At 39.9% G+C, this 26,667-nt stretch overlaps 2 long non-coding RNA genes across 2 annotated transcripts; one reads left to right on the top strand and one right to left on the bottom strand.

Annotated features, from left to right (window-relative positions):
* Positions 1-1,567: 1,567 nt before the first annotated feature.
* Positions 1,568-18,270, bottom strand: LOC147754697 (uncharacterized). The gene is made up of 2 exons (XR_015316145.1): positions 4,349-18,270; positions 1,568-2,251 (listed from the first exon to the last, which is right to left on the bottom strand). It is a non-coding gene; the product is annotated as an uncharacterized LOC147754697 (long non-coding RNA).
* A 10-nt stretch (positions 18,271-18,280) lies between these two features.
* On the top strand, positions 18,281-22,544 carry LOC147754696 (uncharacterized). The gene is made up of 3 exons (XR_015316144.1): positions 18,281-18,968; positions 21,573-21,643; positions 21,791-22,544. It is a non-coding gene; the product is annotated as an uncharacterized LOC147754696 (long non-coding RNA).
* The last annotated feature ends 4,123 nt before the right edge of the window (positions 22,545-26,667 follow it).

Genomic DNA, 26,667 nt, shown 5'->3' with positions numbered 1-26,667 from the left:
TTTATATGCGTATTTTTCAACGCATTCTACATAATTCCAATGAAAACTTTTGTGCAGCACAGCACAAAGAAAAATCATCTATAATAATTGTATACGAGATTTGCTTTCGTAAGATCGGCGTTGCCTCCTCCACATAGAAATTGCAGTGTCGCAGGTTCGAATGAACCTACAAATAGAGATGGTTTACCTGGGTTGCTGAAAGAAGTCTGGGAACAATACTCGGTCCAATGGACGACTTGTGACGGAAAGATGCACTTATGCATTTCTAATTACATTTCCGATTTCGTAAATACGATTTGTTGACATCAGGCGAGTACAGCTCTGACTACAGAGGATATCTACGATATTGCTTTACATTTATTTATGATGATACTATCAATTTTATGGTTTTATTCGTTGGAGCTTTCATTTTCAAAGCTCTTGCCTTTGACATTCACGTAACGAATCTTGTTTTTTCTGATCTTGATATACGTGTTTTGGCGAGTGTGAGAAGACGGGCTTTAACTGTAGGAGTGCCTGCATAAGCCAGCCTCTTAGTATGATTTGTTAGACTCGTATACTTCTATGGTTATTTACTTTTTTATCCACTTTGGAGGTGTTTTCTATCTACTTATAGATAGAGGATAGCTTTTCCAGCTACAGAGCATAGTAGGTGTCGTTAGCTATGAAAATGTCTGCAACAGACGCTCTGCGGTTTATAAGGTCGTATAAAGATACTACACACCAGTAACGCTTCGAAATAGGGAGCATAGCTTCATCAGTGCTATTCCAAAAACATTATATAACATAGAAGTCCAGACACCATGAAAAAATCGCTTGAAAGTGTAACTTCAAAGTATCGTATATGCTTGTTCGAGGTGCAATCAGAGTAAACACTCGCGTAATGAAGCTAAGTAGGTTTATCTATTACGTAAGCCTCAGTTGGTAGAAAGTGCCCTAGATACTCGATTGCTATACTAGCGTGCTTATCGACACGTTAGATGGTTTATGTTCAAAATCGGCTGAGGATACATTTCGTTTAGTGCTGGGGGAAGCCACTAGTAGCCGTTTAACACGATGCTTGATGACAAACCCGTACGTAAAACGTTTAAATACAGTAACCATTCAATAACATAGTAACAATAATAACAGAGTAAAGGCCCCCCTAAAGAATCTAATCTATAACAGAATTAACTAACTACCTGCAAATTATATGAAATAGATCTACAGTTTGATACCTCATTTATGCAGTTTAGAAGACCCATCATCTGTACCTATTTCTAATACGATACAATTGTAGTGATTATTAGGCGGTCCCGCGTGTCCTGTTTTGCTCCTTTTTGCCATTGATAGATTTAACTAACCTGATTTATTGCGATAATATTTAACCTTATGTAAACTACAGATTAAACAGTTGCAATCAACTGGCTCACCTAACCCCGTCGCCTCTCTGTTGACACGTCTGTATTCTATTTCAACATGTTCGCCAAGGGCGTGTTGGCCTTTGGTACATTCATACAATACATCCACAACATGGCGACGGAACTTTCAGTGTTAGTTGATATCGTATAGAATGAAGTCACATATATCTTATATGGCTTAGGAAGATGTATTGTACTTTCATTTAATTTGACAAAACTGTAGTTTCCATATTATTTTTTGGAACTTCCCTCAAAAAATCAGGAAGACATCATTCAGCTAAAATGTTTGTTATACTAGCCGCTACAAGTTTTTCAACTAATATTTATTAGAAATTCGCCCGAAAGAAAACTCGTATTTATTCCACTAGGTCACCTAGGTGAGACGAACGCCTCGACAAATTAAAAATGTTAAAGCCGTTTCCACGCCGAAGTAGTTAATCTACGTACAGAGATATATATTACATTTTCATTCATTTCGTTAACATCTATCGATTGACGTCAAGAATCCAACGGATAAAGCCGTGCTCCGGCGGCCTTTCTTGACCTGAAGATTGGGATGTGCGTAGAGAAATTTTGATTCGGCTCGGCGAGGGCCTTCGGTCGCTATCAGAAGTGACCCCTGTTCCTGTTACGGCCGGATTCAGGCTTGTCGGCAGAATTGCCTCACGTCGCACTGCGTATGAGTGGCGGCTGTTGACTACCTTCGTCTGCATGCACTACGGCATGACTGAGTAGGTTGAATGGTACACCACTGCACGCAGACTGATTGTGGGTCAAGCAGGTCTCAATGCGCAGCACGATGCTGGTACGCCGCAAGTCGGTTTGACACATGCAGCGCAATAGTACGTTACCTGAATTTATGTAAACGTTTGGTTATTATTTTTCAAAATATCGATTTCTGGACGAAAACCCGATTAAAATATGGTTTATTTCTCGCTCTCCTCCTGATTTACCATTAAATATATTTTATTTGCGCGTATAGAGGCAAACCAAATTATACTTATTATAGAGACAACGTTAAATGATAGCTAGTTATTAGGCTATAATCTTTACAGGCACAACGGTGGTGATTAGATGACCGCTTCAATGCTAGCGAGCAGTAATGGTGCGTTGTTTTTACATGTGAAAAATAGCAGAAAAGTTGCTGTTTTTCCTTTACAACCGACTTAATCAACATTACACCGTAACGAGAAAAACAAAGTTTGTTCTATGGAGCTAAAGAATTTGTATCTTAGGCTTCACTTTCTGCACAAATATTCCCTAGAACGGACTTCTGCGACCCACAAATACGGCAGCTCAATTCGTGTCTCTTAGGAGCTCTTTATGTCAGACAAACCCACAGAGCTAGACTCTTAGTAGGACAGACGAGAATGATCAGCAGCCTTTGCTACGCCCCTGTTTTGTCGTTGACCGCTTTACTAACTCTGATCCGTTCACATTTTTTGAAGAGGTCGAAAATTAAAGGTTTGGCCGCAAATTAAGCCTTACGTCCCACCTATGAGACCCACATCCATTGAAATCCTAAATCTCGATCATTTCGGCTACAACATAGAACTGTTTGCGTAGTACTTCGGGCAACGGCTTACAGGGGCTGACGGGTCTGCCCGTAGGGGAGCCAACATTTTTTGATTCGTTGTGCCTCTCATTGCTTGTCCGGTATAAATCGAATGTTTGCCTTCTAACTCGTTCGTCGGCCGAATTACCATTGAGGAAAGCTACGTATGGTCTTTTCTTTCTCTGCCGAACTCGGTATTCTTTCAAGCATTTTGCAATTAAGATGCTTATCCTTACCCATTTTGAATAGGAAGTCGGCATACGACTACCGGCTTGTGACATTGCAAGCCGTTCGTATTCAATTTATGTATGCGGAAGCGACTTCATAGATACGATTGTTTGTTACAGAACTTTTTAATGTTCCTTTCTGTACTTCAATGGGTAGTAGCTGGTGAAAATCAGCTGAGTACAGCGTTAAGGCTACGCGGAAACGAACACCATTTGAACATGTATATTCCAGAGATAACGATTGACAGCCTCGAAGGCCTCCGTCTAATCATGGGGCACTCATTCCAGACAATAGGCGCCATTTAATGAAGGAGATCAGAGGTCTTCGAGTTTTTGTCTATGTTGCAGGCAGAATCCTATTAAACCTAGATCGGGTTTTTAATTCGGGAATGGGCAATGCGCTCGTGAGGGTTCAACATTATCGCGATGCCTTAGGATGCAACAAATAAGGCCACACTTGCGCTTCCGCGTACGCGTGCCAGGATTGAATTAGCCAGAGAAGTTTCCCTTGCATTTTCCGGGTATTAGTTTGCTTTTACCTGTGCGTAGGTACTCGCAGGCAGCAGTGTATTATAATCTGTAGGTGTGTGTCATTTAAACGGAGTTCGTGCCTGGCGATGATTTCAGTTTACTTGGCAAGTTCCTATTGGAACTTACGTCCGTCGTCGGTAGGTTCCTCCAGGTTGTCTGTGCAAGCTAAGTTGAAGTCGGCTAAGTTTTTCTTGTACTCGTTCAACTTAATCTAAAAATACTATATTTAGGACATGTATTGCAGCGAGCGGCAGCCATAGGAAAGGGTAACGATGCACCAGTCTAGCCAAATAATGCTAGTTTTTAGCCATAGCACCTTTGTGGAGGTTCAATAGTTCTAATGGGCCGGTATATTTGCCAGTATTTAAGAGGCCAATGAAAAGATTTCTAATGGCTTCTAACATCTGCGTTTCTGCGCCGTCGTACGTAGGCTGTTACCGATGGTAGTCGTTTAGAAGGAGATTCTTCTGTGTTCGTTATTCTCGGAACGTACAAGGATGAGTGCCCTTGCGGGTTCTCAGTACATCGAAAGAGGTTGTAATGGAAGTCAAAAATAATGGAATGATATATATATATATATATATATAAAATAAAAGTAATATTATTATTGTTGCTTAAATGCACAATTTGGGTACCTGTGTAGACCATTAAATTGGCGAAATCATCCTTTCTGCAAAGAGACAAAAACGATGCTAAGCTTATGGATTTTCTATTCTTTCCCATAAATGACCCTACCTAAAAGAACGCGTATTGCTCGTGGAGTGAATGTAGGTATGGCCGCTTAATAAGTGGGTGGGCATCGTGGATAGGAAAGCTAAAGATTTAGGAAACCACTTGGTAGCGGCCGATATAACGCCCGTTGAGGTACTGTTCGATTTTATCTACTTCAATGATGACTTTGTCGCATTTTTTCAGCATTTACTTGTTAATGTAGCTAACCGACTTGATCGAGGTACATAATTCCTCGTTGAAGTAATAATACACGACTTACTGTGAAGTAATTGGTTGATTTGCCTTATCTGACCTTTTTTGTAGCTGATAAACTCGACTACCTTTGGAAAGCGTAGTGTGAATACTGGATAGGTACCTTCAGCATAAGGTGAACGATTAATGTACAGCTTAGGCGGGTGATGGTGTGTCGGATGGGCGCACATAGCGCATTGTAGCAACATACTGTCCCTGCAGCATCGGGCAGCGAATCCGCGTCTTTTATTTCATCATTCAATGGCATTTCAACGCATTGTCAGTGTCGCTGGTTGCAAGTCGCACCGGAACACCCCGTGCGCCGTTGTCCATTCTGTCAGACGACGCTTCGGGGTCGTAAGCGCCACCATCTAATGGGATTAGGATTATCGCTGTAAACATCTCAACGACATGGCTGAAAGTAGGTAGTTCCTTGTGTGTGAGTTAAGGCATCCCGGCTGACGTGCCGGAGCCAGCCACAGTGTGATCATCCACTCTGACGGGGTGTTGTAAGTAGACTAGGAGTTCAGTGCAAGGGGATTGCCCATGGGAGCCTGATGGGCAGAGATCGCTCGACTCGTCAAGAGGGCGCGCTCGGGTGATGCATTGAAGTGGGCGACGATTTTCGACTATCGTCGTTGAAGCATAGCTGGGCAGACAGATTGACATGGTACAGCACAGATGGTTCGTTGCGTACAAACTGTTCACGTAGCACACTCTGAAAGAGGCAGCCCAAAGGCACGCGTAGCCTGATTGGCCTTGTTACCATTGGTGATCAGTGGCCGTATGCAATAATTGCAGTTTATGAACATCACATTCTATGGGAAAAAGGCAACTTTGCCCTTTAGGAAAGAGATCTACTAACCTAACCGGCTCCATCTTTCGCGACAGTTTTCCCAGGATAAAATTCTAGCGACTTCCAAAAATCAGCCCGGTCACTTCGGGAGAGAGAGAAGACTTCCTCATGCTAATCAGAAGATGGACAATGTAAATAGATCTAGTGACGATCTTCAAATCCAACCATTACGAAAACCTATACGCTCCTCTTTTCAAATACCGAAGGGGCTAATGACAAACGATTAATTTATTACAGTGGCCCTAGTTACTATTTTACCATTCATCCTGCGATGCAACCCATTTTCATTCCTAGTGACATAATTTTCTTATTGGGAGCTGAGAGGTCAAATGGGTGCATTCGACTAGCGTTACGAGAACACTGGAAATGCTCTTCCCTTAAATAGTTAAGAAGTAGAAGTTGAAACAGGAATCCTACTATCTATTCGCTCATGTTTTTCTTTGTTCGGGTTTCATCATTCTTTCTAGGTCTTTTTGATAGAAATCCTGCGTATAGATTAGTTCGGGCAGATAAGCGAACCATATAGGTACTCAAACGACGTCTTCCCTAATAACTACGTAGACGAAATAATTGCCAGTATAATTTTCTGTTCCGATTTAATATTATTACTACCTCTCTTTATTCATATCATCATCAGCAGTGCAGAAGTATTGTTATGATTATCGATGTTATTTCAGTGAATTAATAACATAAATGTTATTGAGGATATTTGTTAATATCACAATACAAGAGGCGGGTTGGCTACTGCTGCTGCTGCTGCTGCCGTTGTCATCTTACAGCTAATATCTAGTTATTATATAGATTCATAATGCAGATAACACAGTCGATCGCATAATTGTGATCAGGGTAAATACCATATATGCATATATATATATAGGCTAGCAACATATGGAGTAATAACTGAACCGCTATATGTATGATCAATGGCTGACACACTAATCGATCCGTAGTCGAGAGTGAAAACACTATGATTCTCGTATATACTGTTTACAGCATGAGAAAGCATCTTCGAAATCAACCGTTTCTCTCTGACGTATTGACAACTTGTCAAACGAATGTCTAAATGGAGAAAACGATAACACTCGGTAGGTTTCTAATTCATACAGGTCCTGTATGACGCACCTAAACGGAGCCAATAGCAGCAGCAACTACAATAAATTCATTCTAGATTTTGAAAAGAAAAAAAAAACGATCTAAAAAAAAATTACTGCTTTAAAAAATTCAGTGTATTAGGACGTTTATAATGTTTTTACGCACGTTTAAAATGTTAGTGCTCAAAGTTTCCAAGTGTTTTGCGCAGCGCCAACTGCTCAATCATCAATTACGTACGCAGGCAGCGCTCATGTACACTGGCCAAATACAGCCATTATGGCAGCCTCGTAGAGAAAAAGCGTGCCGATCACGCTCGATTTCCACATAGTTAGATATTAGAAGTGAAGTTTTCCTTATCCTAATTTTATTATTTGGCCGTGTCCATGGGCACAGTTTGGCTTCCGAATCATCGAGGAGGAGCGAATGGCCAACTCAAGAAGGATTCATTAGAATAATTTTCGTTATGTAGGTAGATTTTTGGGCGCCTGTTGCCGTGCTGCTTCGAATATCGAAAAACTATCGTGTGATGTTAGGCATCAGGAAACTGAAGACTGAAGGAAAAAAAGAAAATTAAGCAAGATAAGATACTACTATTAAAAATAATGGCTGCTTATTAGACTCCTAAGGGGACATGTTGTATATTTTAAGTAGGTGATTCTGAGGACTTGGGATACGGGATAAATACCCAGTAATGCTAAACATAGAAAATAAAAAAATCTACGCAATCGCATATATCGAAGTTCTCAAAGAAATACTAAGTTTCTCCTACCGATTAGTCGTTGGTAATGTGGCACGAACATCTTGCCCATACAGCACGAAAAAGCCTAATTATTATCGGCGAGTTACTCTTATTTTTATTATTTTAAGTACGATTAGTATTTTTAACAGCAGTCATGGTTGCTTCCTTATAAGGAAAGGCACAGAGAGTTCTTATTGTTAGAATACGCGTGAGTGCAGGTAAGACCTTCATGGTTGTTATTACCACCCATGGAATGACCGGCATCACCAGTAAAAATAAAAAAAAAATTTAAAAAAAAAGAGCGCACTCTTCAAAGTGGGTCAAGAGTGGGTTCGATACAATGTTTAGGCACCTTTCGAGACATACTGCTCGTAGCTCACCTTTAGCTTATGCAATTGCTACTGGTAAAGAGAAGACCCTGTAAGGATCACAAACGACTTGGCCCTAGGTCTTTCTCAACCAAACCCGCTTCGTTTTTTTTTTTTTTTTTGATAGTTCAGCAGTTGTTACTCGAGGTGATGTCATCTTTATTTAACACTGACAAGAAATACAGGTAATGGCTTATCATCTGTTTATCCTAGGTATTTATGCTGGTAAAATTTTTATATTTCTAGCTACGTCAACGTCACCAGACAATGAGGGCATTTCTAACAAAATAAGGCATAAAAAAAATATTACGCTTTATAGTTCTTTGGATCTTCCAAATATTTATTGGTTTGTTCTGCTTTTTTTTCCTCTCTTTATAGCGTAATTCGAATCGTTCACAAACATAAAAGGAAGTAACCTTATATATCCACTTTGCAGTTCTACCTGATAAGCATTCAATATCTCAGACTTAGTTCGTTTTAGCGTCGGCAAATATGATTATTATTATAAGTGGTTATAGGGACTCCGCAGTGATCATGTAGTGTGTAGTGTTATTTATATTCCTGTCTTGGTTTTCCTTTTTTCTTCCTCTCCCTCGTCTGTTAAATTGGCCTCTGGCGTGAAGGTTACGGGTAACCCGCTGTCTAAGGGTTCAGTGCGACTAGCTGGTTCCACTCGTGTATCACCCATATAATGTATGTATATTATTGTATATGTAGTAGAAGATCTACTGTGATGTTCAGCCGTATAGCGTCTGGTTGGCAGCACCAACAATACAGGAAAGCGGTGGGGGAGGGTCGAGCACGAAGTGTTTGAATAATGTGAGTATTCGTGCGTGTATGTGTGTGTGCGTGCGTGCGTGCATCCTTCTCTGCTTCCTTTTTATCATCCTGTTTAATTTTTTTTTTTGTTAGACAGATGGAGGTTATAGTGCAGGTGGCGCCAGATGTGGGTGCAGGTACACACAGTACATGAATATGATTTAATGGGAAGAACAACGTTGGACGATATCACGCAACATTCTGACGCTGCCTGCACGAGTCCACCAACACACGATACCCACCCAGTCACCCCAACGGTAGCTAATGTATGGAGACAAAATGATCCTTCTCCTGGGTCATTTTTTTATTGTTTCTTACTAGATGTTGTTAGTGCTTGTATGGTTTTCGCGCTCAGTTTGCTATCACCCCAAGGGCTAGTAACGATCAAGACATAGACCGTCCTTTCGTCTTATGATTCCTCTATACCATGGTACTCCACTTACTATTATCATCATTATATTTCATTCAAGTTATTATTGTGTTTTATTCGTTTATATACTTCATACGCACACGTTTTCGTCTGGTTTATTGGTTTTTGAGCCCCACTTATGGCCGTGAGAGACACCGGCGAGTCGATATTGAACTCGATATAATATATGTATATATTATCATCATTTTCATTATCCAGATTATCTTCGCCGATGTTTGTTATATATAATAATAATAATAATGGTTGCAATAGTAATGTTAAAATCAATACATATTATCATTTTACTTGCATGCTACACAAACATATATATATATATATATATATATATATAATGTCCTGTAATAATATGTATAAATACCTAGACGCATACAAGAAATGGGATTTGCTTGCCCGGCCTGAGAGACCAGGCTCGAATGACTATTGGTTCTACATGACGTCTGGTGTATATTTTTTTCTCTCATGACGCCTGCTGATAATGGTGATATTATCATTCTTTATAATAATAATATATGCTTTACATTGATTGATTCAGGGTTGTCTCTTTTTTCTAGAAGTGAACTGCGTATCTCTCTGACTGTCAGAATTTTTGGCTTCTATACAGTCGCTTTTTGTGTGTTGCCCTTGTCAGGGCGAAAGAAATCGAGGAAATACACACACAACACAGCCGTACTAATGTGTTTTTTGTAATTTATCTCTTAATTATTGCGGCCTTGACGATGGCTTCATCGGTTCCACAACACATCCATATGCGCGCTATTCCAGGCGTCACTATTATTCGACAATAATTATAATAATAATAATATGTGCTTTGTCGGAAGGTAATACGCACGTGCGAAATGAGAGCAATCAGTAAAAATTAAAGGAAATCCGTGAAACAAAAGGAAACCCAGCAGAACGCGAAGACCACTCAACAACACATCGAATGCTTAATTTATCACCCATTGTTTTGTTTTTTTTTGTATTGATTGTGATTTTGCTCCTTTTAGCCACGCTCAGATGATTGATCGTTACATCCATATCGCTCGATCACTTTCGCATTTAGCGACAACGACAATGTTATTACTGTTATTAATATGTGCATATAGTTATATTTCGTTGCTCGTAGTACAGATATGTGATATCTTTGTTGTCATCATAATTGTCTTCATTATCACTATTACTATTATGAATATTATAATTTATTGTATGTATACTATTTTAGTTAGACATGGTCGTGCAGCGTAAGACTGATATCTGCATAATAAAACCAAGAAGGGTTTATTGATGTTGTTCCTATTGATAGATGATTGACAACAAGTGATTTATTTGACTTTAAGTTTAGGGCGTTCCCACACATTTACACGCATCCATTCACGCGGACCGACAGACAGCCAAACAGACAAACGAGCGAAGTACGACGACTGAACGAATAGTTGTTCTGGCTGTTGTTTTTATAGCACTACATTGTGCTCATACTTTGGCTATTCATTGCTGATGGACTTCTTTGTTGTTTGTTTTTGTGTGTGTGTCTCTTTATCGCTTAGCCACTGAAGATCCGAGTTATAGTTTGAGTTATTGTAAACATTATCATGATACGATTGTTTATAGGATAATAATCTAGTTTTAAGAGAAATCGTGTATCGTTAACACACATCACTTTCGAACAGACTGGCCAACAACACCAACACGACTATTAGGACTAGACACAAACATTGTTGTTGTTGCTGTTGCTGTTGCTGTTGTTGTCATCATCATCGTCATTATAACTCCATTCTACTTCTACTGTAAGGGCCTGGAGAAAGAATTAGGTCAACCAGACGACCCACTCTCTCTCTCTCTCTCTCTCTCTCCCTCTCTCTCTCTCTCTCTGTACCCCTTTCTATCTATCTATCTATCTATCTATCTATCTCTCTCTCTCTCTCTCTCTCTCTAAAGAACTCTATAAAGGCTCACAGCATTCAATTTACTAGATAATAATCACCATTTATCAGCACGGTCGTCATAGTCATCGTCAATATTGTAATCATCAGTACCATCTTAAGAAGCACGTATAACTACGCCAAAGAATCGTTGATCATAGTTTTTCATCAGTCGATCTTCAATATCATCGTTCTTGTGTTTTTCCCTTTATTACTTTTGTTATTATTAGGATTATTATTAGCATTATTATATCACCATCGTTAAGGGACATTAAATCATTGACTTGTAGCGGAACTTGTAGGGGTAGCGGGACAAACGGTCGGCCCCGACAAGCGGTCAACATCGTCGGTGACGACATCATTGCCCCTATTTCAAATATAACCGCTTCCCCTCACCCATCCATGCAGCCATCTAGCCTAGCATAGCCATCGAACCAGCTGACACTACTACTAGTAGAACAATAGTAGCACCACTCGTAGTGGTTATTCAAGGCCCATCATTATCATCATCATCATCTCATCATGATTAGCAGCATCAATCGGTATTTTCTATAGATAACAGATACATCGGTATTGTCTCGTTTGATCTCCTGTTTCCGATTGAATTCGACCTTTATTGTTGTCTGTCCGTATTCCTACATGCAGGTACGCTACATATCGTGCATCTTCCTCTACTGCGTTTGCTTACTTGAGTTGTAAGGTCTACATACATACATACATACATACATACATTCAGCTAACGTACACACACATAGACCTCCATTGTTATAGCAGTTTATCTCTTATCATCTCCATCGTTATCGCCACGGTCATCATATCCTCATTTCAGTGTATCTCATCTATGTATCATAATTATAATATGTACGAACATCATCACTAGAGTTACGCCAGATGCTGCTGAGATGTTAACCGGTCGTGACTTGTCAACAGTTGTGGCACGCTGAGCTCACTGTTTGTTGTTTATAGGTCGGTCATACACATTTGCGCATTGAAACACATGCGAAATCCACAGACAGGCAGACATGAACTACTTACTACGATCAATCAGTTTGCGGTTTGATTGAGCAGCAAGAATAAAGACTTTTTTTTGTATTTTTTTTTTTCGTTCTCGTTCCTTTTTTCCATTACTATATCTACTGATGTACGGCTACAAATAATAATAATAATTGTCATTATCTTTGCAAACCAAACGCCACTCCACAAAGCTCGACGTAACGCTACGTTTCTTTCAGTCGATCGGCATAATATTTTTTGTATGGGAAGTGCACAGCTGGTCACGTCACTGTTAGATAATTTAAGGACACACGTTTATTAGATGCGTATATATATATATATATATATATATTGTAAACGCATTTGCGCTTATAACACACACATACTATATTCTTGTCGCGTACGTGTCCTACCTATTCACGGTCGTTTGTTGCTGATCGTTAGTCGGTTAGCCACTGCTGTTGTATTTAGTTCTACATTTCGGTTAATATCTTCAACGCGGTTCATCTATCTGCTGGTCTGTCAATTTGCCCTGAGTAGTGAAGCTGTCTTCCTCAGCTTAAAATGCACGATTTGTTGTTGTTTTTTTTTGCCGTTTATGTTGTTGTATTAATTATTGCTATAATGATCTATTACAACTGTTGCCTGTTGATGTTATAATTTTATTGTATTGTTGCTCAAGTGCTTGTGTTCGATGTCGACGTATAAATCTATCAGCTCTTGTCCTCATTGTTATTACCATTTTCATCAATATCGTCATCGTCGCCGTCATCTGTGAATGACCTTATCCATCGGAGCGCGTGATAGGATATAGCATAGCTGCAATAACAGTAATCATTGCTAGAAAAAGTCATTTAACATTAGCTGCTATGGCTATTGGGTTTAACAGTTACTTAATCAACATCGGTGCCATTAAGAAGGATTTAGCGTCATGCACTTCGCGTCCTCCATCTTGCTCTTGCGTCCCCATGTAAACTTCGTCGTCGTCGTCGTCGTCGTTATCATCATCATCATCATCATCATCTCTTGTGTGTTCGTTAAGAGTATTCACTTGCGACATCAATGAACAACAATGGTTCTATTATACCATCGGTTATCAACCGGTCCTTTTTCGCGTCTTCTACAAAGAATACATGTACATCTCGTGATCATCATTACATCACTTGTATATATATATATATATATATATATACACATACATACATACATATATATATATACACACACATATATATACACACATATATACACGCATACACACACACACACACACATATATATATATACACATATATAGATAGATCCATGTGAAAGTGTTGTTCATGTTTGTGTCTGACGAGTACATTATCGATTAATATGAACAAATTGTTAGTGTGGTCTCTTTTGTTTTGTTGCTGCTGTTGCTATTGTAGGTCCGAGTTTCGCCCAACACCGCTTTCCGTGTGTTGTCCTATCGATAGCGATAATCATTAGAATAATATCGCAATATATAATAATACTAAGAGTAATATATATAAGAACAGTGAGCTGAGGGGCACTTTGCTGCTGCTGCCAGCATCGTCGTTTTGTTAGCGTTTTAGTGTTTATAATCGTGACTGCGTAGCGGCACGATTTCATGATTCGTCTCCCTACGTTTGTTGTGCCGCGCCAGCAAAATAACGAAAGAGAATTTTTTCAATTGTTTGCACTGAGCGACGTGTGCTAAGACGGAGACCGCTGACAACCGTGCTCACCACCGGTGCTTTTGTCCATGACCATCATTTTTTTCCCTGTACACGTATTTCGTTTCGTCTCGTTGCCTTCCCTCGCGTAACTGTATACAGTTAGATGCGCTAATAATCTGACTATCAGCGATAGCTAGATCTACTACATACATCAGCAGAATCCGGCTCGTGATCCTGGTCACTGGCATCGTAAAAGTAGAAATAACAGCAGCAGTGCCGTATTGAGCTGGGCACGACGCCTTCAGCTCAGTTGTCTGAAGGTGGTGAAGTTGTAGCGTTGACAATAGTATTTAAGAGAAACTGCTGAATGAATGCTATTGATTTGCTCTGAACAGTAACCCACGTTCATTCACAACGTTCTGCGTCACCGGCGCCGCGCACACATCTGAATAATATTCTGCCTGTAACCGTTTTAAAAGCAATGCTTTGCTTGATTGTAGAGAAGTTAATTGGCGGTAGGGAGATGAGAAACCGGACGACTGGCTGTTACGGCGTATCAAAGACGCTCGTATGAATAGGTTAGAATCTTCAGAAGACTACAACTGTTATTCTAAACGTGTCATGGAAGAGATGAGCGGATTGATGACGATGCTGCTGGATCGTCGTCCACAGAAGTTTCTATCTGAAATGAAAGCGATACACTTGTACATGACGATTACTCTTCCCCCAACATTAGTGGTTTTCATTGTTGTGCTCTTGCCTTCGCGTCTCGTCGTTATCATATTAAAAGAACACAAATTGCAAATAAGCGGCACCATTGTCACCCTATTTCAGATACTGTATATGTTAACCATCGTGTTTAGTAGGAGTGTAACGATCGGACTTGTCCACAATGTATTTGACTATTATCGCTATCGATATTCGCTTCTGCTCGACCTCGACGAACCCTACGACCAGTTAGCGGGCAGCCATTGTTTTGGCTATATGTTTAGATTAACCGTTGTTGCTATAATATAATAAATTCATAAAAAAACACATCGAGTTATATAGTACCACAGCTAGTACGAATAATATTATTACCGTTGTTGTTATTATTATTTAGCTCTGTGACATCTTACTGTTACCTTCTCTTGTCAGCTAAAAACGTGTATATGAATGAATCATGCTCAGTGGTCGACGAATCCATTATAACTGCAGGTGTTACACAAGTGGTCACGTGATAACAATCCTCAACCGAAAAACCAGAATTTTGCTACAAAATAAAATGTAGCTCATAATTGTAGTGAAAAATAATTAGCACTCTTTCATCCAAGACTATTCTATATAAATTGTTTATCTAGCTCAGCCTATAGGACGGTTAGATCAAGATGGCTCTAACGGATCCATGGCTTAGTTAAATTCTCTCAATTTGTCTCCTTTGATTTTTTTTTCAGATAGAGTCCAGCACCTTGAAATCTTGCCTAAAATTCGGTAAAAACACATTGCTTGTCTAATAGATGTATTTCTAGAACCGGGCCCTGGCACACGCTAAAACAGTTATAATGCAGCTCTGTCCACATGTTATTCCACCATCATAGTTTCTGTCTTATTATTACTTTTATGATTATTATTATTATCGTTATATAATAATTTCTATAGGTTAGAAAGGCTGTTTATTAACCGCAAAGCCTACACTAAATGTAGGTGTTGACGATGTAGCATCACATTATATATATATATATATATATATATATATATATATATATATATATATATAAATGGAATCTATGTTATTCCATTCATTATATTTGTTTGACGAGAGAGAATTCGCGACGCTAACAAGGTGAGTCACTTCAGTCACAATCAGACAGATATGTACGGATATGTGATGTGTATTAAGCGTCTGAAGTGTAGCTGGTTGGTGTGTATAGCATAATAGAGTAGTTCTTCATCCCTCCAACGGAGATCTGCTGATGCGCGTTGCCCCCCGTTCAACCCGTCGCGACCCCTGCCACCGAGCGTTAGAATCTTGCTTCGAAACAGGCACCTCGGGATTGGCCGGCCGCCGGTATGGACATTAGGCTTCGTGCGCCCCAGGGGGACATAGCGCACGAAAAGAAAGGTTTTTTTCCCACGTCCGAATGGGGGGGCTGAGACAAGAAAGCCTCTCATCTAGCTGACGAACAGAGCTCCAATCTGCTGGCCTATTTATAGTATTATTATACATATATTCGTTTCGACGGTAGGTCATGATGATTTTCACCATTTATGTTTACAATAGTTATTTCGGCAAAATCTCTAGCGGCAGGACAGATGTACCCGAGCTCTCCAAGGGTTGAACATCAATATTAGCAAAACAACTAGGAGGCGACGCTCATCACTTTTAGCTAGCTAGCTTGCTAGCTAAATGGCATTATATATCATTTATTGATAATTATTATTATTATTTAGTAGCTTATTAACGACATCAGTGGTAGCAGTAGCAGCAGCAGCAGCAGCGGTAGCTACTACAACAACCACTATTTTATACCCCCAGTTCGGTTCAATTTTATATGCTTGTATATACGAAACTATCGTTATTATGACACACTGTTGCTGCCAACAAACAATTTTGGGGGTTTCCTATCCCAGAAAACCGGCCAGAAAGCAGCATACGTACTCACGCAATCATGATACACAGTATTATTATTACATATTGAATGGTGCAGCACAAGACACGTGGTCAAAAAAGCTGGGCCGGCCTGGGCAACACCCTGAAAAAGGCTTGACTGATTGGCCTGCATTATCATCATCGATTTTACTAGACCATCATATTATCGGCTTAGATAGCTATAATATCATATATAGTAGCATAATTAGCATGAATCACCATTGGCCAGGTGGCTCGCTCTGTCTGTGAATACACATATAGTTTATGTTATCGTGAGTGCGAGAGAGCTCTGTGTATGTAGCTGATGTCACAGTGTGCCATTATTCTTACTCTCCCCCGCCTTATTTTTGTTATTATTATTTGTATTGTCATTGTATGCATGGTTGGTATGTATGCGTATTGGTTGCGTGTCAATACAGGATAGGCCAGAGGCCTTATTGAGCTGGTCGTCACTTGGCAAAAGACGTATCAGAACGGCGGCATCATCATCGTGGTTATCATTACTGTAATCAATGCCATCATCGTCGGTATTATCATATTACCATACCATTCTCACAAGCGATCGTAGTTATAGACAATTATACCATTTTTATTTATGTAGGCATTACCAGCCATCACCATTCGAATAGATATCGTTAGTATTATCATCGTCATCATTTATCATAGAGCAATTCGACCGACAAATCGAGCAACATGGCACCGACAAGATGGCGTCCGAGCAGCAAACTGTGGAGGAGGTGACGGTCTCAGGGGCGGGCAAAGAACGGGCCGGGTGGGGGCTCTCCCAGGAGTGTAATTAGTCGCATACACCTCACGGCCGGGGGGACATCCCAGAGAATCGGCAGATTGCCGTCATCGACGACACCGGCCGTTCAAGCAGCAGCAGCAGCAGCAACAACATAACGCATGCGTATATGTACACACACACACACACACTTCTTAGTTTTACGGCTTTTGTGGAGGCGTCAATATCCCATTAGGTCTGTTGCTGCTCGTGTGTGGAAAACAAAAGGCGGACAGATATTGTTATATAATACAGACAACCTACTCGGAACAACGACGGCAGCAACAGCTCCACATTTGTTTTGTGTCGTCGAGTTCACTTCCAGCACCCCCTCGATCTGCGCACTGACCGGCCAAGCTTCTTTTGCATCAAGTGATTAGTACTCTCAAATCTACCTAATATTATTACGTCTTTTGGTTGGTTGCTTGCTTTGCTTTGCTATTTACACGTCAGCCACGGATTTCGTATATTTCATGTTCAATGTGTATTACATATATCATATAGTACTTATTGTTACAATAGTCAAGAAGCAGCTATAGAAGCTTTAATGGCTTTGTCGACTTTATGGTTAGTGTTGTTATAACGGTATGCTCTTACGCGTCTTTGTTATTCATTCAAAATTGTATCACCGTCCCTATTTGAGTGTAGTTGCAAGTAAGAATTGCTTTCGTAATAATTATTGTTGTTGGTAGTGGTTGGAAATTAGCAATAGTTCTCCTGTCAGGTGTGACCACTAGTTTTTCGTCGCGCCATTATCATTATCGTGACTTCTAGTGGTATCAACGGAAACTTCCGTCTTTCGAGCTTCCGTCGAAAAGCCGCTTTGCACACTCGAAGCACGTTTCTTATTATTTTCACAGACCATCAACAATATTAGCACTCGACACAAAGTGGCTCTGAATACCTTGCGTACGTGTACACAATTGTCGCATATGTTTTACTTCGATATAATTAGTATTCTTGTTGCTGCTGCTGTTGTTGTTGTTGTTGTTGTTTATCAGCATAAGAAGTAGATTGATATTGTGTGTCACGTCTTACGGCTAGCGTAGTCCAGTAATCGCTAATCTAAGTTGAATCACCTCTGTCTCTTTCACTCCCTTTTATTATTATTCGTTATTACCATTAGCGTCGTCATCGTCCCTAGTGAGTGTGCATGTAATACGTGATTGATCGCAAGCACGACAATGACTGTCATTACAAGATGTAATTAATATTACTGTTATATAATATTATTTTTATTATACTCATACATATATATATATATATATATATATATATATATATATATATACGAACCAGTTAGTCATCGGCGTTGATCGATAGTGCACTTTGTCACTAATGTTGTTGTTGTTGTCGTTGTTGTTGCTGCAGTAGTTGTAATTATAGTTAGTATCAGTTATTGGTGGCGAAGAGGCGTTGTTGCATTAAACTGATGCAACGGCGAATGTCATACGAAAGTATCATCATCATCGTAACTATTATCGTATCCGTTAGTAAAAATGTGGGGCCAGTGTATGTGTATGCTCATCGATGTTCGAGGTTTCAAATGGTGACTGGCACCAATGGACGTTGGACGCCTTTAAACACTGCATCGTCGTTCTATATTCGCGGAGTGTGCAATGTTGCCAGGTTTGCTGCAACGGCGATGGCTTTCTACATCTCGTGCAACCAAAACATCCCCAAACCCTTTCTTTTCCCCTTCCCTTTCTCTCCTTTTTGGCAGGGTTCCTTCTGCTGCCATACATCCAGTACATGTTATATCGACTGACGTGCTTCGAGTTCGAATCCTTATACATTACGTAATAGTATTACATTATATTACTCTTACGAAAGCTATCGCGGCTATTCGTAATCGCAGTTTTGCAAATGGGGTGCACACACCCGCTAGGGAGGAGCGGTGAATGCCAACCCCTTCACAGCTGCTCTCGCATCGAAACTAAACACGCGACGCGGTACGCACGAAATCATGGAAGCCTTGTTAGCCTAAAACAAAGCACAGCCGTAGTCGTGCGGACGAGAGGTGAGACTTGCTCCTTGACCATTTTGAGTAGATTGGTATACAATACAATAGCTATTATATTTCTTAAGTATGCCCACGCACTCTCCTTCAACACTCGCCTTTGTTAAACCGTTTCGGTCAAGTTCGATGCCGTAGAAGTAATATGCTTTAAGTGGACGCAATAAGCTACTGCGTCAAACGGTTTAGTTACGTACTTGCGCTCTTCACACTTGTTTTTTTCTTTCTTTTATTTCATCGCGGTAACCGTCTTGCCATTTTGAAAAAGTGCGCGCAGGGTTAGGCTGGTGAATGACAGAACGAAGGCGCTGCTAAAACCTCCTGACGAACGCAAGACGTTCGATGTATTTCTATGTATATAATAATATACAATAGCCAAAGGATCTTGCCGCTCACGCCTGCACTTTAATGTGTGTCATCGACATAAGAGGCACTCACAAACATCACGCCCAGGTGGACTATGATTAGGCAATGGCTGTCAAATTGGTCTGCGCATTGATAGATGGACTTCTTGACGATAACATGTTGTCGTCACATCTGTAGTTTAATAGAAATAATGTGATAATAATAATATAGCTGTATTAGTAGTAGGAAAAATACAGGTTGCGTGGGGCCGACGATATCCTAAAATGGAGGGGTGGCGCAGGAGGCGACCGGCACGCGCAGTTCTTTTCTTATTTGGCTATCACGTTAGGCCCCCCCCTCCCGTTAAAAGGGGTCCAGACTGCGCCACTGTCGCCTATCACTAATATTGCCTACATCGATCCAGACTTGGCCATGTACCATGAACGTGAATGATTAGCCCAACTGGTTACAATGCACACACACACACTTGCAAACACATGGATAGACAGTCAACGGCAGCTGAGTGAAAAATCTACGTTCATGCATTGTAGTCCCCAATGCATCAATCAAGTGGTTTAGTTCCGCCCACTGACTGGAATGGTTCGGCGAGGTCACAACAGCCATCCTTGTAAACCGATACACTCCGCACTTTAGGAAATGCATTTTAGGTGCACCATCACAATCAAAGAGAAATAGAAAAAAATCTAAAGGTGTGGCATATCTCAGTTGATGTCTGTTGGTTGTCGTCTTTTTAGCTTTTTTTTGTGTGTTTGGACCTCTGACGTTTATTCTTGCAAATCATTTTAAAGCAGGCAAAGCAATCATTTCCCTTGAAAGATAGTTGCATAATTGTCTGATCGACACCACATTTGAAATCTTTTTCGAACAACAACAACAACAACAACAACAATAGGCGTATGTCTCCGCGCCGTGACCCGACAGTATCGTGTAGACAAGAAGTTTCCTTGAACGATCTCAACGAACGAGCCATTTGCACAGTTTTCACTTTCTAACCGTATTCAGGATTACAGTGCGTACGACGTTTGGCTAACGTGTCGCAGTCACGTGCTACAAACCGTTACGGTCGTTCATAGATGCTACTTTTATGGTCCTCTCAATGAGCACCAAGTATCGCACATCATGTTTGTTCGGTCAGCTGTACAGGAACATGCTTTTGCTTTGCCATTCGTTAGCGGCTTGTAAGATTGCTACTTCTACTATATATAGTGGTGGTAGGCAATCGTAGTTTATTTGTTTCTTTCACTCCTTTGAACCCTTATAGAAACAAAGCAGAGACGGTGGTAGTAACTAGTTCTTATAGCCCCATCCGCATCACTTCCATCCATATAATATTCTATTAACGATTGCGGCATTGTATCGGAACGTCTGAACTGTGCTATTCACCAAACATATCGAATCGCAGTTGTAGTAGGAGTAGTAATAATAGTAATAATTATAGGCATCACCATGCGGCATCGACATTACTTTGTTGCAGATCTCAGTTGTGTCAAGATACTTGCATTGTAGGTATATTACCGTATGTAGATGGGTGTTTGTTTACTATATAGATGTATATTCATTTGACCTTAGTTATAACCATCCTCATTATTACGGTATAATAATATGCTCGACTGGGACATGGAAGCTTTATATGTACACAGAAATCCAGGGACACATACCGCGTTCAAATTCTCAGCAGATAATATCAGTGTGATGCATCGACGAAAAGTAATGAGCTCGCTCTTTGGGTGCTCATTATATTCCTATATTCGTATTAGTAATCAGTTCACGTCCGAACTTCACGGAAGGTTTTTGCAGGTTTCTGTTGCTGTTGTTGTTGTTGCTGCTGCTGCTGCTTCTGCTAAAAATTAACGCATTATCATGATACGCCGCTTATTGTGGTAGCGATTAAAGAAGACAAAAACTTTAGTATTTTCTTCGTCGTCGTACATGACTACTAGTACCCCGTCTCTCTGTCGGTATCATCATCCACTTGACGTAATATTAGTTTCTCGAAAATAACGTCACACTGTTGTTAACGTCTGTTGATCAGTTCACTCGAAAACGCCTCTTTAATGTCATCTAGTTATAAACGATTTTTTAGGGAAATACTTGTGGGTCAGTATGTAAAGAGGATGGCGAAGAAAGCATGACCCTGTATCAGTGGGTATCTTTTTGAAGTTTGTAAGCGTTCATCAGTACGAACGCAACGACCGTAACTAAAATAAATCAAGTCCCCGCCTCTAATATTTTTCATTTCAGTTTTCGAGACACATATGCCGCTCAAGTGCGCCGACGTCAGATCTTTGACCGCTATCCGAGTGACGCTGCCTGTACGGTGTCGTTGAAACAGCGTAATTTTTGCACCATATGCGGATCACATTCCATTACTACCCAGTTCAGACTGTAGCTTTCTTTTGATGGCTATATAAATAACTGAGGCCTTTATAAACCGATTTGTTCATTCGTGTCCTTTGTAGGTCCAGGTTTGCCCAACACACAGCTAATGTTCTACGAAAATGTTCGCTCCAAAGCACATTATGTAGACAGCATCAGCAAACGTGTACTCTTCACCTGTTTCAATGTAACTAGTGTAACTAGCTATCCATTGCCATGTGTCAGCAACATCGCGACGCGCAATGCAACAATAGTCAGTGCAGACGATCATTATCTTGGCTGCGTCGGTCGCATTCATTGGGACAATGAATAGCGTAAACACGTCGCATGACCCAGACCGGACAACGAAGGGCCACAAACCCAAACATCATATTTCGTTACTTTTCTGTTTTATATTATGCTTGCGTGCTGAATTGTTGTTGCACGTTGATTCACAATACGACCCACAGTTACCGAGGCTTGATGTTTTTTGTTTGTTCATTATTTTATTTATTATTTATTTAGTCTAATTAGGGAAAATGCTCTCGGGTTTCATGGCCTGTACTTATCCGAACGCAAGGTCGCGCTGCTAACATTATCTATCTTTACTCGGTTTCGTAATCTCACTGGGGTAAAGCTTTGTCATTATTTATGTACGGTAATAATGATAATAATCATCATCATATCATTGGTAATAATTATGCAAAATGATCGCGGTTAAGCCAGCGTCACCTTGATGGAGAGGACAACTTTTAACTATGGAATTAATTAATGTATCATCATCATTATCGCTACAGATATCGTCGTAAGTGTCGTTCATCCAATAAATTGTCATCACCAGGAATATTGTCATCGTTATCATTGTTGTTATTCTGGTTATACATTGCGGAAAACTTGGATTAATCAGGCTTCGTCACCAACTCGTCATTATCTTCATCCGTTTTTCCGTTTGTAGTTGTGTGTAATCAATAGTAAATTAATAGGGTGGGGAGGGTTAACTAGCTTTTAAGATGCTAGTCGCCTATTGTTGCTTTTGCGTTCTGACGCAGTTGCCCGATGTAACGGCGCATCGAATGACATACGAAACGCCTGGCCAGCGATAATGCGACCAAGGAAATGCATCTAGAATTCGATAGTGACGATATACAAATCGGGGGACAGTCAACAAATGACTTGAGTGGCATGTTTTGTGCGCAGGGGACGCGTGAACGAGACAAGGGGGGATCCGGATTGACTCGTCAAGTAAATCCAATACCTTGTTTAGTTTTCATTGCACCTGTAAATCGGTAATGCGAGAACGGAGAGCTGCCGTTGTCGCCAACTTCGAGCCAACCAATCACCGGTGCAGTCATGCCTTTATAGTAGGAGCACATATTACCAAACACATGTCGCTAAATGCTAAACAACGCCGTTTTTTAATTGGTGACCGAGAGGAACCAGCGACATCTTGCGCATTGTGTCTTCTTTTTAGCAAACCACACTATGCAACAGGCGCGAGCAGAAGCTATGAGCTGGGTGGAAGATCTGCGCGACACGCGTTGACTGAAGAGTTATTGGTCAGAATCAGGTCGAAAGCAGGAATGGTGAATGAGAAAACCCGCCATATAAAAACGACTTACTATTATTTATATAATTATTACACTAGAAATATTTTTACTACCACAGATATCGTGACCAAGTTTCTCGTGAGCTGATCGGCTGAAGGACGAATTTGCTCAACGGCAACGCTGTCCCCTGCTTAGAGATCACGTGTTCTTCGCTATAATATGGACCCCCAGGTTGACTGTCAACTCGTCGACCGCGTCCGATATATCTGAGACTGCCCCCGTTGGCTTTGCTTATGTCCCGCCATATGCGGAAAATGGCCGGAGCAGAACATGACGTCTAATAAAAAGAATATAAAAATTAACCAGTATCAGACACCGTATTATGGTCTGGTCAAGGAGGAAGTCTTGAAGATGGAAGCCGGGAACGATTACTCAACTGGCCAAAAAGTTTTAAGGCAATAGCCAACGGCTGAATAGTTAGGTTAAGTCCGGGCGTTTCAAGAGCATCAACTACTGCTCGTACTATAGCACTGCCTTTTCATCACTTTTCACACTTATCGCTGCTTGTGCAATAGTATATGCCTGTTTGGGAAATCGTAACTACCCTCGCGTCAAGTTCAAGATCATTATATAAGTAATACAAAGTAATATAAACTGCCCTTAGCTTTATTTGTATTTATCAAAACCAGTTCATAGTTGAAAGGGCAATTGCCATTTGACGATCCTGATATGGCGTCCATATTGCGCCCTTGCGAGTAGCTGAAACAACTCGGCTATTGAACGAATAATGGTTTCGACCACGTTTCAAACCCGAATACATTAGGCATAGATTGCCAAAGAAGGGGCTATCCGTAATGGTGCATATTATTATTATCACTATCTTTTACTAAATGGCTTTTTGTGACACCGTTTTTGTGCATACGGTTGTGTCCCATCCAGGGATACACGATGTAACGCCAACGGCTAAGATCAATTGATGGTATCATCAAAATAATATGTTATCGGCTGTTCATCAAAAAGGACAACTGGGGCGCAATCGAGAGTATCCGTCATCAGAAGTGTCTCGGGTAAATATTCCCACGTAAGGGCGACGCATAAATAGAACGATATATCGAAGAACATAAAATTTCACTTTTTGGCAATGATCATTTACGTTGTTCTTAGGGTGCTTACACTTGTGGCTTATTTTTTTCTGCGATGATTTAACTTCTTGTTGTATGCGCCCGGCCTCCATGTTTGGTCCTTCGAGTTTGCCAAGCCAACAATGCTCGTCCGGCCCCCTAAATTCAAGGTGACAGCTAAAGGAGAGCACACGTTTTCGCTTTTTGCCGCTGGGATAATCATTTCAGAAAGGTGGAGAGGAAACATCTAGAGCGCGGAGGGACCGACTTTGCTTTATGCTTCGTCAAATAGGACGCTTATGTACAACTGAGCTTCAAGCCATTGTCTTATCTTTTGACTTCCGGCAAGCATTTGACAGGTTATATGCAACAAAATCATAATACATACAGGGTTCTAGCCGCTAGAGTAGTGAACTATATGAAAATAGCAGTCATAATAATAATACGAATATTAAATCACCAGCATCGTTAGAATTACATATAAAAGTATTTATGTTACCATCATCAACGTTGCTCAATTTCCGTACGCGTTACACTCCTTCTCCTAAATCTCAATGGCCACAAGAGCAGTATGTCGTACTTCACTCGCTGGTTAATTTACATTAAACTCTCAGTCTATGTTAAGTGATTACTCATGTGATTTGTATATGATTACTCATTTCACGAGCTTCATCCGGTATTCCTATAATCATGGTTCTTATCTTGTTCTTAGTAGAAATGTGCAATCAACCACTCCACATGTTGATCCGTATTATGTATAACAAACATCGTTGTCAGATTCTAATTGTTATTCTTCATCTACGATGATTATTATTGTTATCTGCGAATAGTTGAAATAAAGAGCATCGTTACCAACCAGGGACGTGTGTATATGCGAATGCCACCGCTGGTAATAGTAAAGGGCCGGCCTGCGAAAGGTGGCATAATGATAAAAATAATAATAATAATAATCAGTGATAATTATTGTAATCGATTAGTGTTAAAATATTAATTCGGGATCATCACTACCACGTTCTTCTTCATCATGGGTCATTCTTGGTCATCACCGTAATCATAATCACGGACTACGATAGATCGTCATCCACTTTCAATAAAGTGGTCGGTTTTTCGTAAGCCCATAATTACACAATTGTTTTTATCATGTATATAGATGCTTGCGTATGTTATATATTAGTGGGAGATGTGCAGGTTTGTATCTAATCGTGCGTAGATATTTGGACTACCACCGATCTCTTGCGCTGCCATCTTTTGATATATGAGACACACAGATACTTTAATAAAGGAGTTATTATAGTAGCACTTGAAATAGAAGTAACTGCGTGAGCGTTATCGTTAACGTAATAGATCATTCTTCGTCCATCAATTCTAGTTGAGATTGACAAGCTAAACAACAGTAGCTCCATAATAATAATAAATGGTGTTATTAATAATATTAAAATAAAAATGAAATAGTTAATTTGTTGCTGTTGTTTTTGTGTTGTTGGTGGTAGTGCTTATATTTGTAGTTTGGGGGGGGGGGGGGTAGCAGTGGTTTCGTGATAGGATTATTTTTGTTAAAATATTGTTATATTTCTTACTGTGATCAGTATCAATATGTGTATATAATCATAGGCAATGTATTCGGTACTGCATCGTTTGTATCGTAATAATAAAATTAGTAATGGTGGTTATGGTAAAACAATAATGCATCATTACTATATATATATATATATATATATATATATATATATATATATATATATATATATATCATGTATGTTCGTAATAATAATGAGTTCACATTTGAATTGGCAAAGTTGTTTCCTGTCGCTGCTCTTGATTGAACGTTTTTTTATCAATCGTCGCTCACAGTCGGCAGATCACAAGAATCACATACAGTATTTATGTCTAAGGTGATACACTAATAATAATAATATATCGAATATAATATCTGTTGTTTGCTTTTATATGCTGCCACCATGCAATCGTATCATCCTAGTCCTCATCCACTGACAATAATAATAGTCATGTCGATATTACCATTTGCTTAGCATCATACTACATAGTCATTATATGTATGTACCTACATCACCCGTGACGCATCTTTATACTATGTATTGATAACAATAATAGTAAATAATAATAATAATAAGTACTAAAAATAATGATCGTAGTATTAATATTATATCGGTATTATACTTAATTTTCGCTAGAATAGTATGGTCACTGTCACATTTTGTTGTTATTTGTTTGTTTGTTTGTTTGTTTGTTTATTTTTGTTATCGTTTATTATTATTGTTGCTGTTTGTTATTGTTAAGTTGGGTTTCCCTATA

This window comes from Varroa destructor, unplaced genomic scaffold (assembly GCF_002443255.2).
Source record: "Varroa destructor unplaced genomic scaffold, Vdes_3.0 BEIS01000006.1, whole genome shotgun sequence".
NCBI lineage: Eukaryota > Metazoa > Arthropoda > Arachnida > Mesostigmata > Varroidae > Varroa > Varroa destructor.
Note: the sequence above shows the minus strand (reverse complement) of the source record. Positions and strands in the feature narration are given on the sequence as shown.